Genomic DNA, 17,997 nt, shown 5'->3' with positions numbered 1-17,997 from the left:
GTAAAAACAGTGCTTAATCACTATAAACTGCAAAGTTTAAATTGGGTTAAGAATCTCCCTGAAAAGCTTTTATCAATTTAAAACTGTTAATGCTAAACAAGATGTAACTGTAAAGAACTTTGATGTTACATTTAAACTCAGCTGCTATATATGTCAATGTTGGTCTTTACACTGTTCCTGTGCCACTCTGAGTTCGGTTAAATAATATTGTTTCTCCCCATTTTTCTGCTCTTCCAAGAGCATGTTCCCCCTACATACATCTTTCAGGCCTAATTTTACAAAACACAGAAGGGGGATTTGTAGGAGGACATTGTGACCCTAGAAGGTCAGTTGGTTGGATAATATTTGGAGGAGAATAACCAAATGGCTACCTTTTGTATACCTTATTGGATATCATTTGCATAAGAACAGTTGAGTGGACAGTATGTATATGAGAACACCTGGTAGAATATACAAGACAAAAGAGTTCCAAACAAAAGCATTGAAGGTTTTGTTGATGAGCTCAATACTTCCTCCCTTATCCTGTATGACCCTCAGTGTATAAAGTTTGATGCCACTAATAAACTACGGCTTTTGACCATCAGTCAGGGTCCACGTGTGTTATTATCGGCTCCGTGCACCAAGTCCATCGCTGCGGGACAGCGACATATCAGTGATTGGGATTTTTTTTTTAATCTATTTTATTGTATTGTTGTTGACAATCTTTACATAGTTAATTACGGTTAAAGAACAACAACAACAAAAAAGGTTCAGGGGGATAGGGAAGTGGGTAATACTATTATGTCCATATTGTTTCCATCATGTATCTGAGGTAAAGGGGGATATTGAGGGAGAAGCCCCACCCGGTTTCCCGCCCACCCCGAGTCCCGGATGTGGGGCATGCTCTGAGATATTTGCTCAAGTGGTTTTAATAGTTCTCCAGTTATGAATCGCTGCCAGTTTCGCTCGATGAGGTCGTCCACTGATTGATATGGTCCATCATAAAGTCTCTGTTCGCCCCATATTTCACTGCCAACATGTAGCTGATATGAATGATTGACTTGTTCTGTCTTCTGTCTTTTCTTGGTTAGAGTTCTGAGTCCAGCAGTTCGATTGGGGAGATTTTATACCATGGCTCTTGTCATTGAAAAAATGTTATCAAGTACTGGTTTGAAAAGAGATTCAGAGTGTATACAGAACCCACACAGCATGCTCACACACACACACACACACACACACACACACACACATACACTTCTCAAGAAGCCAGCGTCAGGGTCCAGTGTGATGATTCAACAGTTAAATCCTCAACTTGTATGCCCTTCATTTCCATCTGGGTGCTGGTTCATGTCCTGGTTGCTCCATTTCCCTTCCAGCTCCCTGCTTGTGACCTGGGAAAGCAGTAGAGGACAGCCCAAAGGACACCTTGGGAGCCTACACCCACGTGAAAGACCTGAAGGCAGCTCCAGGCTTCAGGTCAGCTCAGCTCTGCTCCAGCCATTGTAGTCACTTAGGAAGTGATCCAGTGGATAGAAAATATTTCTGTCTCCGTCTCTATAAATCGACCTTTCTTTTCTTTTTTTTTTTAAACATTATTGTAAGACTATTATTTCCATATTGATTGTTTCCTTCATGTATCTAAGGTAGAGGGGGTTTTAAGGGAGACGCCCTACCCAGGTTCCCACCCACCCCAGGTCCCGAATGTAGGGCATGCTCCGAGATTCTTGCTCAGGTGGGTTTTAATAGTTCACCAGTTATGAATCGCTGCCAGTCTTGCCACTCCAAGCACGATGAGGTCTTTGAAGAATCCACTGATTGACATAGTCCATCATACAGTCTCAGTTTGCCCAGTATTTCGCTGCCAATATATAGCTGAAGTGCTTGATTGACTTGTTCTGTCTTCTGTCTTTTCTTGGTTAGGGTTCCAAGTCTGGCATTTCGATTGGGGAGATCTCAAAAGAAACTTTGAAGTGTTCCCAGTCCAGATTCTCTTATGTATTAGCAAGTACAGGGCCTGGCACAGTCCATCGCCCCGATCAGCTGGTGGTTGCAATTGCTGGGTTGGTTCTGTTTTCAGCTCCGACTTCCACTGGAACCAATAGGTGTTGCAGTACAGCCTTGTTCTACCCAGCACATACTCGGCCCTCACATAAACCAGTGGGAGCTGCAGCCTAGTTGGAGCAACCCACAATAACCTTCACCAGGCCCGCCCCCTACCCTGGTTTGCCAGTATGTATAGCAGAATAGTCCAGTCTGTCCCACATCCCATTCGGCTCTCATACATGTCAATGGGTGTTGAGGCTTAGTTCCATCTAACCAGCTCCACTATGCAGTCCACACAGATGCTGTTGGGTGTCTCTCTGTCTAGCCACCCCAACCCCCATCCTAGTTTTCATGGCCTCCCGCAGGAGTAGTAACCCAAGAGGGAGGAGCCCACTATTTCCCTCCCAGGTCTCTCTCACTCCCGGATTATGCACTCTCCAGGTGGTTCTGTGGTTTGACTTAACAGAATTAGCCCCCAGTGCCAGCTTCTGCCAGCTGATGCTGAGCTAAGCCCAAATAACCCTCACCCACTCTAATTTTGTTTGCACTAGTAGGAATAATCAGCCCAGCCTGGCTTTTCCCTGATCTAGTCCACATGAGGCACACAGGTGTTGTCTCTGTCTCTGTAAATCGATCTTTCTAAAAAAAAAAAATCAACATCAGGGGCCTGTAAAGTGGAGTAATAGGCTCATCTCCACCTGTAAGCACTGATATCTCATATGAGCACCAGTTTGTGTCCTGGCTACACCACTTCTGATCCAGCTCCCTGTTTATGGCCTGGGAAAGCAACAGAGAGTGGTTCAAGTCCTTGGGCTCATGTGGGAGACCCAGAAATGGCTCCTGACTCCTGCCTTTGGATGAATTCAGTTCCAGCCATTGTAGCCATTTGGGAGGTAAGCCAGCAAATAGAAAAATCTTTCTCTCTGTTTCTCCTTCTCTCTCTGCAGATATGCCTTTCAAATAAAAAGACATAACTTTGTTTTGTTTTTTTAAAGAATGTAACTTCCGGTTCAAGCCTCAGGCTGTTACGGCTGCTATCTATAGATCCTCCAGGAAAACAGGAGGTTTGGAAATACCGAGGGGAGGGGATAAAACTGTCTCAATAGCAAGGACACCAATCAGTGAGGCAGGGGGTGGTGGCAGAGACTGGAATGCTAGCTCTGACAGCCACTTGCCTTCCGTGGCAAGAGACACTTTTGGATGAATTTCTACCATGTTTGCGCGTTAGGGCTCCTCTTCCGTGCACCAGCAATAACGGCCGGATGGGAAATGCACGCAGGCCATGTGTTTGTGCTGAGCCCAGCACACAGAGCCAGCCCATGAGCTAGGGAGCGAGAGAGAAAGAGCCGAGGGCTTTGCGCCTCTGGGTGGTCATGGGGTGGTGAGCAGGCTTGCCAAATGGAGCTTCGCCACCCTCACGCATGGCAGCCGGGCACAGTTTCCACAAGCGCCAGACAAGCTGCTGCCCATCAGGAGCTTGGAAAGCACAGGGCTGGCCCCTAGGACCTGAAGTGGCCAGAGGGGGTGCCAAACCCCTGGGCTTTTCAAAGGGCCCTGGCGCCCTGAGGTGGTCAGACTTGGTGGGGGCATGAGGTTAGCCTCCGCCAGCCTCTTGACCACGACGGGGAAAGAGCGTTCATGGGGCCGCAGTGGTTGCGTCTGGAATTTGTGGGCTACTTGTCCTCAACTCACCTGGGTCTGGCTGTGGTTGAGGCCCCGGGGCTGTCCATACAGCAGACACACTAGGCTTTCCCAAGGAGGGGCGGGGGAGACACATGAATTGAGCCTGCTCCCTTGGGGTGGATGAAGCTAGAGCGACACCCTGAGTGCGTGCTTACAAGTTCTCCCTCGCATTGCTGATCCTGCACTTACAAAACCTTGAGCGCAAAGGGCTTTCTTCCATGTTGTAGTCCACGTCTCTCTCAGCTCACCTTAATCCTCGCCATGGGACCAGGACTAGGCTAGGAGCCTCGCAAGCATGTTTTTCCCAGCCTGGGCTTTGCACAGGCAAACCAGCTACAGTATCAGGCTCCTCGCAGGTGCAATGCGGGCATCCATTCATACCGGTATCCCTCTGGTTCTCATTGTGAGCCCAGCCCAGGCAGGCCCAGGGAGGGCCCACACAAAGCTCTGGGACTTAGCTCAATCCCACGGATCTCTGAGGCTTATGGAGCACTTAGGCTCACAGGAAACATTTGGTGTTCACAATATCCGTGTGAAATAGGACATTTTCCCAAGAGGGAAATCATGTCAGTGATTGGGGCAAAGTGAGAAGTAGTACTTCGCTCAGCCATGTGCTTGTTCCTTTCCGTTGAGCAAGCATAGATTAAATATCTACAGAGCCACCTGCAAGGAAATTGCCACCTTGTAGGAGACACACACAGATGACTTAAAAAGTGAGGCGGGAGAGTTCAGGAAGGAGAGGAGGGCAGTGTGTCAGGAGAACAATCCAAGAAGGCTTTCTGTAGGAGGAAGCCAAGTGGGTTCTGAAAGTTGAGTGCAATTTTCTCATCTATGAAAAGGTTTTTTTCTTGAACTTACGTATTTGAAAGGAAGTGTTAAAAAGAGACAAAAAAATCTATTCGTTAGTTAACTCTGCAACTGGTTGCAACAGCTGAGAGCAGCCCAGGCCAAAGCCAGAAGCCTGGAACTCCATTGCAGTTCCTCCCTGGGGGGAGCAGGGGCCTATGTTCTTGGGCCATCTTTTGCTCATTTTCACAGCCCATGTGCTGTGAGTTGGGCAGGACTTGGAGCCAGGGCTGCAGTGCTGACCTGGGGTTAGAGGTACTGGGAAGCTGGCTCTGAGAAAGCTTGCTGTGTGCCAGGGCTGGCCATCTAAGGAGACCCATTGAGAAGGGGCTCGAGAGGCGAGCTGTAGCCAGGTTAGTGAGTATGGCAGGGGCCCTTCTGGCTAGGGGAAGCTGCTGGGACATCTTGGGCAGAGATGACATCACTTGTGTGTGCAATCACCGGAGTCTCTTGCCATGGGACTCCCCAGCTGTCTGTGAAGTGCAGAGGCTGATTTGCAGGAGCCTTGAGTGCTGCATTTCCACTAAGTTTCCCAGAATATAGTGAGGCTCATGGAACCTGAATTATACTTGAAGCAGGGAGATTTTTTTATTTTCACTGCCGTATTACTTATTTGACTTTTATGGAGCAGAGCTTAGTAACAGTAACATTTTAAAAAGTTTTATATTCAGCAATTTTTATCTGGCATTTTTTTCTGTGTTTTTTTTTTTTTTTTTTTTTTGGCAAAAATATCCTGTAAACCAGTCTATGAGAGAGCCATCATCTCTTACGAAGAGTCAAGAGTCTGACCCATCATGGTTCATGCCTGGTGAGTCATTCTGTTTATTTTTATGTTTTTGAAGTAGAGAGGTTTTAAGTAGCTGTGATGGGGGGAGACGCTGGGGGCAGGAAAAACAGCCAACGAAGTACCGTGGCTGCTTAAGGCAACTGGTTGTCCTTTTGGGCAGCAGACCCAGTGGGCCCTGGGTTTGCTGTCTCGCGTGTTTCTCCCACCCATGACAGGGCCAGACAGGAGGGCCCAGCAGGCAGCCTTGCTAGTATCTCTCCAGATGGCGACTTCTGGCAGCTGACAGCACCCTGCTCTTGGGGAATCATCCTGACCGTGGCAGTCCTTGGGAGGGCTTGCTAACAGACAACGTGACCCTCTTCCACGCTTTGGAGAAATGGTACAACTGCGAGTTCAGGATCCGCAGACTCCGAGAAGCTGTGGCCGTGGCTCTCTGTTACTATTTGTGAAGTCTGTCTCCTTGTCATCTGCCATGGCAGAAAAATGGTAGCAATTTGCCAGAGGTTTGAGGGGAGAAAAAATCATGGGAGAATTTACATTTGAGTAAATTCCATTCATTGACTTAATTATTTCTGGGAACTCAGAAGAGACCACCATGATCCTTTAGCTGTGAATGTGCTTGGGCCAGCCTTGTAAATGCTAGAATTTTGCAGGAGGCAAATTTTGAGAAAAATTATCTACTGTGTAATTTTGTAGTCTAAGTATTTTGCTTGTATGTAAAGGTTTTGCAATATTAAACAATGCTGTAGCAGCATAAGGTGAATTAACCCAGAGAGTCGAAATAATGAAAACCAGAGAGGCCATGATAAATCTCACAGTCATCACCTTGCCATACTTACTCTGTGTGACAGTGCTTCGTGGTTGGTTTGGTTTTCCTTCAGACCTCATCCTCTTACAGACTTTTTTTGTTTTAAATGTTACGGCAACTACATTCAATTCTATTTTCTGCTTAACATTGCAGCAAAACTGTTTTTCCATGTTGTTGCACAGGCCTCATGATCAAGTTCATAGGCTGTATAAGTCACTGGCTAGATGTATCATGGTTTATTTAACCCTTGTGATTGGCTATTTCATTCGCATGGATGCCATTAAAAATGAAATCAGCAACATTCTTAGTGGGAGTGTGAAATGGGACAGCCCTTTTGGGAAAGCAATTTGGCAATGTATGTCCCAGGCCTGGGAAATATTCGTTGCTTTAGAGCTAGTCATTCCACTGCTGGGAATCTCCCATAAGGAAATAATCCAAAGCACAGACTCAGATTCATGCAATTGAATCAAAACTCTGTGAATTATAGAGAAAAGCTAGAAATAACCTAGGTGTTTGGACATAGGGAAACATTATGTAAATGATGACATACTGTCCGTGGAATATTATACAACCATTAAAGCATTTATGAAAAGTTTATAAATGGAAAATGCTTACAATATGATGGAAATAAGCAGAAAGTAAGATTGTACCTCTGTTAGGAAGCCAGCTGTGTGGAAAAGGCTGTGAATATGCATAGAAAAAGATTGCAAGGAAACCCATCAGAGGGCTCAATCAACTTCGTATGTTTAAAAAAAGATAAACAAACAGCTAAAATCTATGTTGTTCTGATAAAAAGTAGCACATCCATTGACTAAAAACTGCCAACATTAAAGAAATACATAATACAGAAAGTTAATCCCTGCTCATTTCTCTCTTCACGTTGATCTAAAACATGTGTTTCCAAAAATAAACTTAGTGTGAGAATGCTGAACAAAGCTATTTTTTGAAGCAGTTGTACATATTTCTACAATTGTATTGTAGAATTATTTCACTGTAAAAAAAAAAATACATGTCTCCTAAGACAAAATCCTATTTAGTGCCACTCAGGGACAGTTAGCGTTGTAGTGTTTGGTTTTTCTTTATAAGAAACAAGCTGAGGGCTGAATGAACTACTAGCAATGCTAACAAAGCCTGAGTTTCTTGAATGTGCGTTGAAATCAGTGTGTCAAGTAGGTCCTTATTATACTAGATAATTCATATTTAATAAAACATTATTTTTATGGAAAAACTAACATATGACACTATTTCCATATTTTCTAAATGTTTTATTTGATCAGATGTTTAACTCCTAGTAAATGGAACACACTTTAAAACACATAGAAACATGAGTGCTTCAAAAAAGGAAGAATTTTAAAATTCATTTATATTTATTTGAAAGACTGAGAGACAGAGATCTTCTATCTACTGGCTCATTCCCCAAACACTATAAGAGCTGGAATTGGGCAAAACTGAAGCCAGGAGCCCAGAACTCAATATGCGTCTCCCATGTGGGTTGCAGAAACCCAACTACTTGAGCCATCACCTAACTGGAACTAGAAGCAGAGCGAGGACTCATACCCAGGCACTCTGGTACAGGATGAGGGTGCCCCAAATGACATCTTGACTGCAGAGTCGAATGTCCATCCAGGAACGAAGGATTTAAAGTATCCGGGTATGTCCTTTTGGTGGAATACTATACAGTCGACAAAAGTGACCTAGTGATTTGTATTTGACATGGACAATGTATTTGTGACATATTAAGCAATAATTAAAAGCGAGCTATGGAACATGAATAATATGTTCCTAGTTTGTAAATATTGTGGTCAATATAACGTACCCCCTCTCACATACACTTGAACAATATTTTAGGAAAGAATTGAACAAAAACATTAATAATGATTATCTCTAGGGTATAGGAATGTGGCTGATTTTTAACTTTCATTTAGTTTGAATTTTCTGAATTTGTTAACTCAACATTCAGTGGTAATGGATTTTAGAAACTAAATTTAAAATATCTTCATCTCTTTTAAGGAAATAAGATGGGGGGAGGCAAAGAATGGGAAGAAGCTTTTTGCATAGGAGATGAGGAACTGTTGAAGGAAATTTAGCCCTATGTGTTTTCCATACAAGATTTCCATTAATATCCTTGACTTAGAACTTCACTTCTTGCAAAGCCAAACTGCTCATTTTATCATCTGCCCCTTGTTTTTTCCTGTTTGTACCTCTCCAAATCTTACTGACACAGCCCAGGTGGAATGCCACTTCCTCCAGGAGGACTTCAAGGATTGCCCTACTTCCACCATGGTGCAGGTAATTCCTTCTGTGGAATTTTCACAACACCAGGTATGACTCCTTAAGTCTCTTATTGCTCTTCCTTATGCATTAGGAATATATTATCACTAAGATCTTATTATCTACAATATAATATTTAAGACATGGAGACACTAATGCTGACTTGTTTCTTCAGAACAAGCTTGCAGGAGCTGTATCTTGCTCCCTGTTTCTATGACACAGAAGTAGCAGGTGCATCATCAAGCCTAGCTAAAGGATGGAGAAACTGACACAGGATCCTTTCTCCTCCAGAAGAAAGTGTTACTGGGAGATAATATTTACAAATAAATGTGCGCTAGCAGGAAAGGACAGCGACATTGAATAGTTATTATTCAGCGGCATTGCTGCACAGTTTGCTGTGGACCTGGGATTGGAATAAACCATTTTCCTCACTCCTTCCAAGGTCTCCTTGAAATAGATCCTGTTGGTTCTCAATTTAGAGATGGGAAACCTGAGGTGGAGATGTGCATAGTCCCCGAGTCGGGGCACACAGGCTTGTGATCTACATATTTTCTGACTGCACAGCTGATAACTTTTCTATGGAGTAGAAGTGCCAGACGAGTGGCTCAAGAAATAGGGTTATGGATCTCTCTGTTGTGAGGCAAGTGTCCTTTGGTGCCAAGTGGCTAATAGGGTTGACCCTTTCCAAATGTCTGTAATAGCCATGGTCGGGGCAAGTTCAAGCCAAGGTCCAGGAACCAAGAGTCCAGGAATTCCATTCAGTCTCCCAAGTGGGTGGTGTAAACTCACAGCCTGGGACCATCCCACTGCTTCCTGGGTACGTCAGCAGGGAGCTGGTACTGCAACCTAGTGCTGAGGTACAGCGTGTGGGTGTCGCAAGGGGCAGCTTGACCTGCGGCACCACAATGCTAGCCTCTTATTTCATTTGTTATTGTCTGAGTATATCCAGTGCTGGATTCCGTATGTGTTGAACTAGCAAAGAACAGGGCATCATTACTTTTAAATAACAGGGCATTGGCAATTGTTTGCCCAAAGAGGGGATGGATTTCTGTTCTTTAATCTGCATGCTGATGCCTGTGTGTGATGAAAATAACCACTCTCCTAAACAACAGAAAGCAAGTCGGAACTTTGTCCCTTTGAAGGGACTGTCACGCTCTAGAGGGATGTCTTGCTCTCTAAGGGAATCTGAGACATCATCAGGCTTGCCTTTGCTGTTTCCTGTGTGCGATACTGAATGTCAGTGGTGTGATGTGATGCTTAGTTCAGAGCATAGGACACAAGCTGTGGCCGTGAGGTGCAGGCAAGGAAAAAACACACTCCTTCGACTAGAAACATGGTGGGCAGCTTTGTTTTTGCCACAGCTGTGATCATAAAGCTGCTACAAATACTGAGTTGGCGACTATCAAACTGTTTCTTCTGGGGAAATACAGGACTAAGTCCCATGGCGATTCTGGTCACAGATTTTCCTAATCAATCAACACTGTATTATTAAAGTGCATACAGATTTTCTTAAGAATGGATGAATAGATAGATAGATAGATAACAGAATGGGCTCCTACCTGTTAGTAACCCCCACCTCCCTTCCCAAAGGTGTGGGAGTAAGGAACTTGATGTCATTGTAGGTCTCCCACAGGGGTCTCAGGAATCCAATTACTCGAACCTTCAGCTGCTGCTGCCTTCCAGGGTCTTGATTGACAAGAAGCCAGAGTCAGGAGCCAGAGAGCGTATGGAACCTAGGCATTCCAACATGGGACATAGGTAGCTTAACTCTTGGGCCATATGCTTATGTCCCAGGTTTCTGTTGCAAAATTCTTATTTATACGGACTATTGATTTCCTAACTTTGAATTCACAGCTAAAAGCACTGTGACTCTTGCCTGCGGGAAGTTTATCAAATGTGTGCTTTCTCCCTAATGCACATCACAGCCTCTGTCATAGAGGAGCACCAGGTAACCCTTCAGTGCTCTGCTTGGGGGTGCTCCTAAATGGCAGCAAGACCAACCAAGTGACGAGCATGCAAACAGACACTTGTCTGCAGCATGAGCGCCCCAACAAGAAGACGAGCAGCAGCTTCTCTAACCGTGGCTGGGAACCTAGAGAGGTGATTCACACTTGTTCTTGGCTTGCCCGTGAAAGTTTGTGAATGACCATGAACATGCTTGAAGTGTTGATTTGGGGGTTGCAAATACATTTCAGTGAGCAAATGAATCCCTGCTTACTGAGGTTCCACTGTCACTGCATCACGGATGTCTGTTGGATTACACAGCTCGGGGTGGGGTGGGGGGCTGCTGACATTTTTGGTACTCGCAAGACCTGGAAGATAAGCCCTCCACGCCAAGGAGCTCACCCTGGTTTTCTAGATGTGGCGCTAGACCCAAAGCCTGGCTAACTGAGAGGGCCACAGATTGTTTTATTCTCAGTAGACTCTTCCCATTGCTTCTTTCCCAAATTCTCCTCTTTGAGAGAAATCATGTTTAGATTAAAGACAAGGAAAACAATAGTGCATGAAAAGCTCTGGCCTCACCCAAAATGTTATAAAATGAGCTATAAATCTGGGGAACACAATGTCTGCACATTCTGTAGCTTTCCAGAAAAATCTAGGCCAGACCACGGGGTGGGGGAAGAGGAAAAGGAGGCTTGTCTCTCATTCTTGCACAGTGCTAATAACGGCTGCAATCGGCTCCTTCTAGCTTTCCGTGGGGTGTTTCATGGAGCCTGTGGAGGGAGCACACAGCAGTTCTCAGAGTTATTTCAAGCCACCTGGCTAGTCGGGGCCCGTCCCAGATCTCGGATCTGCAGACAGCTCCGAGGGGTCCTCAGGCTCGGACTGTTGTAGTGGAGCAAACTGACTTGGCACCAGATGTTGATGTCGATGCTTCTGCATTTAAGAAGCTCCTTTTCTCCAGGCCCTGACTTACTTGTTAGTTCTTTTGCTTTGCTATGCTTGCTTCTTGAACGCCTGCTCTATGTAAGAGGGAGGCTGGGCATTGGGGTCCAAATGTGAGCAAGTGCTGGCCCACCCGCATGATAGACTCATGCTACCCAGAGAGAACTACCCAGGAGAATTCCAATGTGAGCCACACATGTCATTTTTAAGTCATCTTGTGCCCACAGAACACTGCGAAGCAACAGGTGAAATTAATTTAGCACTGTATTTATTTTACTCAATGTATCTAAACATTATCATTTCAACATGTACACAAAGCGAGGAGTCTTTATTTTAAAGGCAGAGAGAGAGTGAGAGCAAGATCTTTTGTCTGATTTTTCACTTTGCAAGTGCTTGCTACCACCGAGATTCAGCCAGCGAAGCCGGGGACCAGGAACCCTGTCTGGCCTGCGCATGCGCGTGACAGGGACTCACGTGTCTGGGCCATCGTCTGCTGTCTCCTAGAGTGTACATTAGAAGGAAGCTGGAGTTGGAACAGAAGCAGGATTCCAACCCAAGCTCTCTGGAATGGGATGTGGGTATTCCCAGCACAGGTTTAATCTACTGTTTTAAGCACAGATTTAGCCACAACACCTTCCTCCACTGGCGAGCCATTTCATAAGCACTTCTATGCATACTACATTTTCAAATTCCAGTAAGGATTTTCTACTTAGAGTGTATATCAGTTCGCGTAGTCTCCTAGGTAAGTGCTCAGTGGTTTAGTGGCTACCAGGTTGGATGGGATGTGTCTAGAAGGGAGATATTTCTTTTTGTTTTATTTTTTAGGACCTAGCTATTATGAGTTTAAGAGAGGGGGAAAGATCTATCTATGTATCTATCTCTATCTCTATCTCTATATCTATCTCTATATCTATATCTATATCTGTATCGAGAGAGAGAGAAAGAGAGAGAGAGAAACGACAAAGACATTTTTCATCTTCCATGCACTGGTTCATGCCCCAGAGAGCTGCAATGCCTGGGCTTGGGCCAAGCCAAAGACAGAGAGCCTGGGAACTGCACCTGAGTCTCTCATGCTTGGCCCATGCACTTACATCAGCACCCACTGCTTTCCCTGGCACGTTAGCAAGGAGCTGGATTGGAAGTGGAGCAGCAGGGACTTGAAAGGGCACAGGATGGAATGCTGGAATTACAGAAGATGGCTTAACCATGCTGTACCACAGTGCCTGCCCTAAGGGGGACATACTGTTAAGTGATGTTATACCTCCCTCCCCCATTTTCATTGCTGACGATAATGAAAACCTGCACCCTGCAACACAGGGGAAGAAGCAATTCATCCACCTGGGAATTTTTTTCCCAAAGTTTCCCAGGAGCAGGCAACAACTAAGTTGGGATTTTACTCATGCAGAACGGAAGGGCCTCTTTGGGAATGATGGGCGGTCCCACTGGGAGGCTGGGAGAGTGAGGAGGCTCTCTGCTCCTGATGTCCCTTGGGCAGCTGGAGTTTTGAATGGGACGACTTTCCATAGTGATAACTTTGCTCAGGGCTCTGACTTAGGCTTGAGGATGCCCATCCTGTTCTGTGGAAGGACGCTGCAGAGACGTGTGTCTCCAATGTCAGCATCACCTGCAGGGACTGGGAAGACATTGACTTCCAGAAGCCACCCTTGTAGTGTCTGATTCTGTAGGCCAGGGTTGGGGCCTGAGGGTTTGCATTTTTTTTTTTTTAAGATTTATTTATTTTTATTGCAAAGGCAGATATACAGAGAGGAAGAGAGACAGAGAGGAAGATCTTCTGTCCAATGATTCACTCCCCAAGCGGCTGCAACAGCTGGAGCTGAGCCAATCTGAAGCCAGGAGCCAGGAGCTTCCTCCAGGTCTCCCACGTGGGTGGGATCTCAAAGCTTTCAGCAGTCCTCGACTGCTTTCCCAGGCCACGAGCAGAGAGCTGGATGGGAAGCGGGGCCACCAGGATTAGAACTAGCGACCATATATGGGATCCCGGCGCATGCAAGGCGAGGACTTCAACCGCTACGCTATTGCGCTGGGCCCAGGATTTGCATTTCAAACAAGGTCCAGAGATGCTGCTGCCAACAAACTTTCCTGGAACAGATCTTTGTGACGGGCACCACTGCAGCTCCGTGGATGCACAGTGGTGAGACAGCACAGGCCCCACTTCTTGGGTTTCTAGCTTGAGCACAAGTAACAGATATGATGCTTCGGCAGCTGGCAGCCCACCTGATCCATAATCGTCTATCCTCAGCTCCTGAACTCACAATATTTTGACAGGCAAGATGGTTTCTGCTCTTCAAAAGAAATCTTAGTGAAAAGAGGTGACATTTAATGAAAGCCCATGATACGATGGGCTTTTTATGAATAGTGTTGATTGCATCTGCGTAGTGTGATCAGCGCCACTACCTGCTTTAGGTGGTAAGAGCACTTGGCTTCGCAGGGTGGGGTTGAATATGACTAGTTGGTGACATACCTGGTTCTCTTAGCCACATTTCCCTCTCGCCTAGTTTCACTCCTTAGTTTTCCTTACCCTTCAGTCACTGTTCAGTCACTGAATATTCCAGAAAACTATTATTTTCATTTTAAAGGTTAGCTCTTTCTTTATGTTAAAGATTTATTTATTTTTACTGGAAAGTCAGATATACAGAGAGGAGGAGAGACAGAGGGGAAGAATCAATCCGTCCATTGATTCACTTCCCAAGTGGCTACAACGGCTGGATCTAAGCTGATCTGAAGCCAGGAGCCTGGAGCCTGCTTTCCCAGGCCGCAAGCAGGGATGGGAAGCTGGACTGCTGGGATTAGAACCTGTTCCCATATGGGATCCAGTTGCACTCAAGGTGAGGACTTTAGCCACTAGGCTACTGCGCTGGGCCCAAGAAAAATATTCTTGACCTCATTCACAAGTTCCAATTAAACTTGTTGTTTAATTCACTTATGGGGCCTATCATAAGATAGCAGTTTAGTAACATTTGTTGGGTTGGGCATTTGGCAGAGTGGTTAACATGCTGCTTAGCATACTCACATCCGTCTCAGAGGGCTGGGTTTCTGATTCAAGTGTCCTGCTACTGTTCCTCCTGGGTGGCAGTAGATGATAGCTCAGGTGGGTCATGGTCACTTACATGGGACACTTACATTGAGAGCTGGGATCCTGGCTTCGGGCTGGACCAGCTTGGTCTGTGGTAGGCTTTTGGGAAGTGAACCCGTGGCTGGTGAGGATCTCTCTTTGTTTCTCTACCTTTTCAATAAAATAAACAAGAAATCAAACATAGAGTTCTGGGTTGAATGAATGGGCTGATACATTTAATAAAATCCTGGAAAACTTCTTGGAGGAGGCATACCTTGCTCCCATGGGATGAACAGACATCCAGGGGCCTTGATCTGGGAGAAGAATGATTAGGCAACCCAAGTTGGAGGCCTGCTTGAGCCTGGAAGCCTACTAAGGCAGATGGGATTCTGCACACACTTGAGACCTGTGTGGGTCTTATGCAGAGGGCCCCCAAGGAGAGGCTGACAGGTGTTCTGTAAGCTATTGCAGAGGGAGAGCATTCTGGGGCGTTTGGGGCAGTGGAGTCATATGTAACTTTGTCCAAGTTCAGAGGCCAAACCCTGTGCTGCTCCAGGATCCTTTGATTGGCATGTGGGAGGGAGAAGAGGAATCATAGTGACAAGTCAAGTGCTTTTTCTTTTAAAAGATTTATTTTTAATTTTTACCTCAAAATTACATATACAGAGAGGAGGAGAGACATAGAGGAAGATCTTCCGCCCGATGATTCACTCCCCAAGTGACTTCAATGGCCGGCGCTGCGCCTCTCCAAAGCCAGGAGCCAGGAACATCCTCCAGGTTCCCCACACCGGTGCAGGGTCCCAAGGCCTTGGGCCGTCCTCAATTGCTTTCCCAGGCCACAAGCAGGGAACTGGATGGGAAACAGGGCTGCTGGGATTAGAACCGGTGCCCATATGGGGTCCCGGTGCTTTCAAGATGAGGACTTTAGTCGCTAGGCTACCTCGCCGGGCCCAACAAGTCAGGTTCTAAAACCACACTCTCAGCCCTGTCCTTGAAGAGCGTGGGACAGTGGGGGCTGCTGTGGTGCTATGGAGCCTCCTATACCCCACATTGGAGTTCTGGTTCTAGTCCCAGCTGCTGTGCTTCCAATCCAGCTTCCTGCTAACGTGCCTAGGAACGCAGCGGATGATGAGCTGGATGGAGTTTTTGGCTCCAGGTTTTGGTGTGGTCCTGACCTAGCCATCACAGGCTGTTTGGTGAGGGGACCAATGGAAGGGAAATTCTGTCTGTCATTTTTACAATACATTAGTTAAAAAAAAAAAAAGCACAGGACTGTAGGCCAGATATTTAACCATTTTGAAGTTCAGTTTTCTTCTGTAAAAACTGGCACTCCCCCCACCTCCCGCCATCACCTAATTCACTGTGCTGTGAAGATTAGGTAATACAGTGGGCCATGTTCAGGTTGATGTCAGACACATGGCAAGCCCTGTAGAAATCCTTGCTGTAAGACTGACTTTCCTCCTGCCTCTTCTTTCCTCTTCTCTGCTTCTTCTTTGTAAGTAAAACCGTAAGAAGATGTTTGAGGTTTTTAGTAACCCCCTGAAACTGGCTTGAGGCATCTGGGTAATGGGTCTTGGGGTGGCAGGACAGGCCCAAGAGAGAGTTGGTGCCAGCGTTTAGCCCTTGGCTCCCAGCCACACGCACCTTTTGGTGTCCCAGTTTCTGCATCCGGTGGGAGCAGGGGCCATTATCCCAGCTGCCTCGGGTGGTAGCCACCGTTATCTCACTGCTCTGAATTCCTGTAGCCACTGCTAAGGCCAGCGAGGGACTGAGGCCAAATGAGACGGATGCCAGAGAACACCCTAATCTGAAGGGAAGCCCCACATTGCACTGCCTGCACACACACCCCCCACACCACAGTACACACGCACACACATGAGGATCTGATGACGTTTCAAGGAGGAAAAGCAAACTTTCCGACTTCGTTTGGCTGCACAGTCCTTTAGGGGAGAGAATTACAGTAAGTCTAAAAATAAGCCCTGCTGTGCTTTTCCCTTAAATGCACACAAGTTTTCTCTTTTCTACCTGCCTGGGGAACAATATAACCCAACATCTTGCCTAATTCTGTTGTGTAGGACTCAGCAAAGCTCAGGGGAGAAAAAGTTCCTGAGATTGTAGCTTTTTACTTGACAATCAAACTCAAAGTTATTTTTATATTTAGTGGGTTTTCTTTTTTTTTTTTTTCTTCTACTTCCAACTGGCTGGTATTTATCTTTACAATTAGGGGGTTTGTCTTGTTAAGCAAAATATTTTTTTTTCCTTCCTTGATTATAAAAGATAGACATGTTCGCTGTAGAAAATTAGAAAGCACGAAAAACACAAGACAAAAATGACAGCTGTCATTCAAAGATTCCAGTGGTTAGTACTTCAATATATTCTCTTCCAGTCTCTTTTTCTGGGTTTCTTTTAAATAGTTGAGTCTTTAGCATGTGTTCAGTCCTGCATCCCACACTTACTGTGGAATAATTCCAACACACAGAACATCAGTTTGCAAAGCAGAGCATTATCATTCCATGTATCCTGCTGGGATCTCCTTTTCAATTTTTTTTTTTAATAATTCCTTTGCATTTCTGCATTATTTCCTACATGTTTGAAATATGACCAATGTAAATGTAAGTATATATGTGTGTGTGTATAAATTTTGCAGAGTTTTGAAGTTTGTATAAATACCAGCTTGGTGAATGTCAGAACCCGAGAGTGCTGACAGATCTTGTAAGGACATGCCACCTGGAGATCCCGAGGGATCACCCTAGATTCAATGCAGCCTTGCTGATCACGGGTAGCTATTTCAAACGTGTGAGTCAGATAATTTTCTATAGGTGTCAAAACATTAATACACAGGCTGGTGCTGTAGTATAACCAGTTAAGCTGCCACCCCTTTTGTAGGCATCCCATATGGACACCAGTTCAAGTCCCAGCTATTCTAGTTTCAATCCAGTTTCCTGTTAATGCATTTTGGAAAGCAATGGTAGATGGCTAAAAAGCTTGGGCCCAGCAGTTACATGGGAGACTTGGAAGAAGCTCCTGTCTCCCACCTGGCCCAGCTCTGGCTTTGGCCATTTGGGAGTGAAACAACAGATGGAAGGTCTCTCTCTCTCTCTCTCTGTTAATAAATGTCTTCCATCTTTAATATTCCAATTAAATTCATTCCAGAATTTTGTTGCCATTGTAAGTTATATTTCTTTTTAAAAAAATTTATTTATTTTATTTTATATTTCAAGGGTAGGCTTACAAAGGAAGAGCAGGAAAGAGGTGAATGGAGAGAGAGAGATATCTTCCATCCACTGGTTCTTTCCCCAAAATGGCTGTAATGACCAGGGCTGGCTCAGGCAGAACTCAGGAACTAGTTGCTTCTTCCAAGTGTCCCCACTGAGTGTTGGGGCCCAAGCTGTTTTGATTTCTTGCAGGGTGTTTTCTCACAAACAGCAGCAGAGAGCTGGATCACAAGTGGAGCAGCTGGGCTCCGACTCGTGCCTGCATGGGCTCCAGTGCCTCAGGAGGTGGTTCAACCCTTTATGCTACAATGCTAGCCTCTGAATTTGTATTTATTACAACATATTGAAAATATTTATTTTTATTGGAAATTTAGATATACAGAGAGAAGGGGAAACAGAGAGAAAG

General features: G+C 45.4%; 1 long non-coding RNA gene across 1 annotated transcript in view; it reads left to right on the top strand.

Moving 5' to 3' along the window:
• Positions 1-17,997, top strand: part of LOC131481931 (uncharacterized) — a 107,821-nt gene that overhangs the window by 53,571 nt on the left and 36,253 nt on the right. The window contains exons 2-3 of the long non-coding RNA XR_009246658.1: positions 5,296-5,359; positions 8,371-8,435. This is a non-coding gene — a long non-coding RNA (uncharacterized LOC131481931). The remainder of the gene's footprint in view (positions 1-5,295; positions 5,360-8,370; positions 8,436-17,997) is intronic.

The sequence above is a fragment of the Ochotona princeps genome, chromosome 14 (genome assembly GCF_030435755.1).
Source record: "Ochotona princeps isolate mOchPri1 chromosome 14, mOchPri1.hap1, whole genome shotgun sequence".
NCBI classification, from domain to species: domain Eukaryota; kingdom Metazoa; phylum Chordata; class Mammalia; order Lagomorpha; family Ochotonidae; genus Ochotona; species Ochotona princeps.
This window is presented reverse-complemented; position numbering and strand designations above follow the sequence as displayed.